At 32.9% G+C, this 5,883-nt stretch overlaps 1 protein-coding gene across 3 annotated transcripts in view; it reads right to left on the bottom strand.

The window, feature by feature from the left end:
• The window catches only part of LOC108735532 (mitogen-activated protein kinase kinase kinase 13), a 71,286-nt gene extending 69,044 nt beyond the window's left edge, over window positions 1-2,242 (bottom strand). For all 3 annotated transcript variants that reach the window (XR_003232495.1, XR_003232494.1, XM_025981206.1), the window contains exon 1: window positions 2,024-2,242. The gene's annotated coding sequence lies outside the window, so the exon portion shown is untranslated. The remainder of the gene's footprint in view (window positions 1-2,023) is intronic.
• Between the last annotated feature and the right edge of the window lie 3,641 nt (window positions 2,243-5,883).

Genomic DNA, 5,883 nt, shown 5'->3' on the forward strand with positions numbered 1-5,883 from the left:
GATGATGCGCTTCAAAAACGGATCATTTTCGTGACGTTTGAGAAGCGAATCGCGAATCGCAGACGTCAATGCGGCGACACAGATTTCTCTCTGTGAGGGAACCCATACATCGAGCTTCGAGGATAATCCCAGGCCTTTCAAGTGGTCATAAACTGTTGAATTTGATAAATTTAACCTCAATCCTCAATCCGATCTCACGTGTTGTTATTCGCCGGTTCACATCAACTAATGCCTTTTATCGCGTCTTTATCAGCTTCAACCGGCCTTCCCGAACGTGGTGCATCTTCGACATCAAAATTGCAGGATCGAAATTTAGCGAACCAGTTCTGGCACTGGCGTACTGTCAACACACCTTCTCCATACACATCAGTCAATTTCTTTCTGGCTTGAACAGCATTTTTACCCTTTCTGTAGTAAAACAGTAAGATATGTCGAAAATGCTGCTTATCGCTCTCCATATTTAAAAGGGCACCAACCAAAAACTACTGCGTAGAATTAATTGGAATTTTTCACACACAAGCCTTGCTATATGAGCTCTCAAAGCATATAAAAATTATACGGCTTAAATGTGAAGTTGGGTGCAAAAGAATACAATTAAATCCTCTGTCGGGAAAAAACGAAACAACTTTCCGAACAACCTAATAAAAATGTATTAGATAAGCAGTTTTAACTTTCTGTGTTCTTTGTGATAAATAGAACCGAAACCATTTGAGTTAGAGAACAGTGAATACCAAAACCCCACAGTTTTCTTAATATACCAGTGTCGAAAGCCCAAAATAAATAAATTGTAAATTGTTACACTTTTAGTCGTTTCCATTTTCCATATTATCTTCCCTACAAATTATATGAAAAAATAGATACCTATATTACGGTAGTTTAACATTAAAGGTAATTGAACATACAAATTATGTATGTAATATATCTAGGTACTTAACACCTATATGTGTATTAATACAAATACCTTTATTTTTTAATATCGATAAGAATATGATCATATCATTAATCTAATAATTGTGTTTACTCTTTCCGTAAAAAGAGAAAGACATGCGAAAGATGTCGTAAGTAATTTAAAGTGTACTTTTAATTTTTATATGTCTGTTTGTACAAACTAAAAATATTTAGTAAAAATATGTGCTGTAAGACATTAAATATCTACCTCTTATACGAAAAAAAGGTGATTGTTTCTAATCCATGCGGCAGGTTTCTTCATTCAAAAACTTAAAAATATGTACCTATATACCTATTTATTTGGATATGGCGACATAGTTTAATCCTTATTTTTTTGATAAAGGACCTTATTGGGCATATAAATAACAAGAAAGTTCATACTAGGCACATCGACAAAAAAAAAAACTTACATTTTTTTGCTTGGCACCTACCCTTAAATTATACATACGAAAGTACCTATTAAAATGCTACAACTTTGGAAAAATATTTCTGATGTGTTAGGTAGGTACCTATACAAAATTTGGAGTCAAGAACCTCTTTCCTGGGCTTATTACCTACCCAGGTATGATTTTTCCTTATAATTCGACAAAAAAACCCGATTAAATTATAGATTGACGATTCTTACTTGGGTACCTATCACCCCTTAAAAAAAGTAAGAGAACCCTATAATCGCTCGTTTTGTTAATAAATTATTGAATAAAGAAACTGTTTAGCTTCTAATTCTGTAGATCTCAAAAACCTCTTCTGATACTTTTACTTCCACCTAGGTACATATTAACATTATCTATTCGTTTTAATTTGATATGTTTTAATAATATGTGTTTATTTTATTTTATCGCTCGATTCTTAAAGAACATTTTTAAATTTATATTTACGGACAATGTTGTAGACCCTATATCAAAAAACACAGTTGTTTTTTATTTAATTAGATTGCATACAATCTGAAATTTTCTGAAAAAATGGAACAAAGTTACGTAGGTAGATCCAAGAAAATCGATACCGTTTCATCGTTTACTAGCTACATTCTAAGGTACAGTAAAATATTGTCATCAAATAACAATTCTATATTACCTACCTGTCAGGTGAATCAAGTAGAAGGTAAGTATCCCATCCGTGCAATACACCAGAACAGGTTCACTAAACCAGGGGGCGATGCACTGCTGCCATAATTGCACTTTAAGAAACAAACAAAAAAAGCACAACACTAACAAGAACACTTATTAAAATCTTTCGCTATTCACGTAAACACCATTTTCACTGTTTTCCAACCCGTGTTTAATTTTTCATTGTTGCGCTTTTGCTGCAATATGGCGCGCGCACACGTCTTTGGTCTTTTCGACGCAGAGCACCGTTCGATTGTAGCCATGGTCTCGGTTGGTCGTGGACGCCGCGCCACCGAGAAAACTCGTAGACAGAGATGGAAACAAAAGAACGACGAGAATAATACGTCACAATATTCGAAATGCACTGGAGGTATTGTTTATAACTACCTACATATTTCTTATTTATATAAAAGGTACGTTTAGAATATTTAAACACACCACTGATGTAAAACCTACACTTTTTTTGACCAAGATTTAATCTGCAAGGTGAACACCGAGAACGAGATCGCACTGCCAAGAACATGATCTAATTATTGTAAATGAGGGGCTTCTACCAAATAGAAAAAAAAGTAACAAAATTACATCACCTTTGCAGTAGTTTTTATTAAAGCAGTACAGTGTATTGATCGAATTACTTTTTCAAAGTATTAATTTAAAATAAATTATGTATTATCAAATTTATTTGGAATTGTTGTTATTTTATGATTAAACGGAATTTTTATATTATATAGGTACGTGTTGAAAATAAATAATGAAATTATTGTGGACAAATTAATTAATAAATTTTCGATGACGTTGTTGTTACATGATGTAACATTCCTTTTCTTTCTTTTCTGTATCTGGTGACCGGTGGTTATTTTGTATATTGAAGTAATGATATGTAGAGTGCAATTCGCACTCCTCACAGAACTCTAAATAAGTGGGATACAGGAATTGCAGGTGCGATAGAAATACAAAACACACACCAATATATATTAACGCAGCCGCTTATGAAACGCGTAGGAGCCGCATGACGACACTCGTTCCACGTGTCTGACGTCATTGAAATAGACTGCTGTACATAATGAAACAGAGAAAGACAGATTCATGCAAAAGGGATGGTTATCGTGGGGGTGAATTTTAAAAACAGAAGGGTCACTGCGTGACGTATTACATCTTCAATTGGCTGATCCACCCTTCAAATAGTAGTGAAAATGAAATATATGATATGATATCCGTTACACTCATTTATACGTTTCTTAAAAATTATCAATTAACTAATCTGTAATCACAGCACATTGCAAATTATCTTGCCGATAAAAGCATCCCAGCATCCCACAAACTTAATAGAGACAGGAACTGTTTCAAGATTAAAAAAACCTAACGTTAATTGTAGGTAACATAATAAAACCAGGTAGACCGTAGACCGAAGTATTATTCTTTTATTGATATTGTTTACCAACAAGAAATTTCATTTTTCTATTGCGATTAAAATTCATATTCGTGTTCAGAACGCTTGGCAAAACGCGCCGAATTAAATTTGAGGGCAGTGGTAAATTCGGCCGGTCGTTAAGACTGGTAAAAGAATTCATTATGTCAAAATGAAATTAAAAAAATGGTTCGAACTGTTACAGATGAGCTTACCGGGACGGTAAACAAATGCTTACAGCTAAATTAGCATATCGAACGATGAAATTAATACATTTATTATTATCAACTGATATCGTTTATTACTGAATTTTATTTATTTGAACACGTATTTTAATTTTTTATTATTAATAAAAATAATATTCAATAATTGAACACGATCATGGGTATTGCGAAAAAAACGCAATGAGATTATTTTTGTACTATGCGAATGTTAGAAGAGACAATAAAGTGGACTGTATCTAGGGTTGCCACCCGTACTTTATTATAAAGTATTGTACAAGACACATAAAGTACGCAAAAATACTTTAAGGCCTTACGTAAACATCGTAATTTTGTAAGCGATTATTCGAAATTCAGAGAATTTTTACATCAATAATATTGCACAATACAATATTTTTGAGAATGTTTCTATGTTTCTGAACGCTAGTTTCATTGACAGGGAAATTCCATTACAATATTAGATGTATTTAATATTATGACAAATATAAAAAACGATTTAATTAAAAGAAAAGAAGACAAGTTTTACGGAAAATCGAATCCATAGAACATCTTCACCTGGAATAGAAGCAAGAGTGTATAAAAACTTCAATTTGTTTATAGAAAAAGCAGTATGCTATTTGGAAAAATGGTTCAACTACAATGATGACAATTGGTTAGCTCTTATAAGTCATTTTAACTTGATCACCCCTCTGTCCTTTGAAGTGATTCTTAAAATTACTGAAACCATAAATATGGAAACAAAAATTAATTATGATGCACTTTACAATGAAGTGAACCATTTAAATCAAATTGGGAAAAAAAATTCTAACAGCAGCATCACTTTCAAAGAAACATGCACTGCAGAAAAATGGCAAGCCATATTTACGGAACAACCTGATTTCCCAAATCTGTTCAAAGTAGTGTCACTTTTGCTGTCCGTTCCAGCCACTTCAGCATTTACAGAAAGAGTATTCTCTGTTATGAACGCAAAGTGGCGGGACGACAGGAATAAAGCTTCATTAAAACTAATTACAAATGAACTTTTAGTTTACTTAAATCTTTGTTTGCCATGTTTAGAGGCTATCAATGTATTTAAGAGCGACAACAATTTGTTAGTGGCTGCTAGGTGTAACAAAAAATGTTTTTAAAAACAAAAAATAAGGTACTATATTTTTATGCTGAGTACTTTTTTTTAACCTTTTAGTCGAAAAATACTTTATGTAAAGAATGAAAAGGTGGTAACCCTAACTGTATCTCAACTAATTCACAACTGCTCCTCGGAAACATCCCTAATATTATATATAAAGGAAATTATGAGTGGTCTCAGTCAGGGCCAAATGCCTCCCGGGCCAAATGACTCACACAATGTGTAACAAAAAGAGAAATAAAAAACACTTAATAATTTTTATAATAGTTTTCAAATGTTGTTATAAAAAAAACAAACTATAAAAATATCATTTATAAAGAAACGTTAAAAATTTTTTTTAGAAGAATTAATTGTTCCTCCTAACTTCTTAAATGTATTTAAAAACGGTTACTGTTAAAATTTGTGCACTTTCCCTTCTAAAAATCTTCAGTCCGGCTCTGCTCTCAGTACAGGGCAAAGTAGTGTTACGTAGTTAGTATCAGCAATTTCTTAAGCTGAAGTGTACGATGTGTTGCATACCTATTTACAAACAATTCTTAACGCAAAGAAAGTGATTAAACAAATTGTTCACCAAAGTGAATTTTAACCACTCGGAGAAATGGCGCTAACAGTTTCGAGCTTACAGTGACTGATAGGGGGGAAGACCTAGTAGTGGTTAATATAAAACCGCTGGTCAAAGCATTGGTACGTACAGCCAAAGGTCCCGGGTTCGATTCCCGGCGGGGGTGTGACACCAGCAACAAATTTTCCTTTATTAACCTGAGGTAGTTTATAGTGGGTAAAAAATTAAAATTTCCACATTAATTTTTGATGTAAGCACTATTAAATGTCAAAATGGTTTATATAATTAACTTGTATCATATGTTTTGATGTTCTGCCAAGTTATCTCCGAAAAAATTAAACGATTTTACCTACTTTAACAAAGATCAGTAAATAATTTGAAAACTGCAGAAGATGTTAAAGAAAGTTAACTAAATTTGTCATTAAATCTCTCACACCCTGTATGTAAGTAACCCACTTTGAAAGTATGGACGGGTTTGAGAGTACAGCTACCTCTCCTGAGAATACATATATGTT

Source organism: Agrilus planipennis, unplaced genomic scaffold, assembly GCF_000699045.2.
Source record: "Agrilus planipennis isolate EAB-ADULT unplaced genomic scaffold, Apla_2.0 scaffold9, whole genome shotgun sequence".
Taxonomy (NCBI): domain Eukaryota; kingdom Metazoa; phylum Arthropoda; class Insecta; order Coleoptera; family Buprestidae; genus Agrilus; species Agrilus planipennis.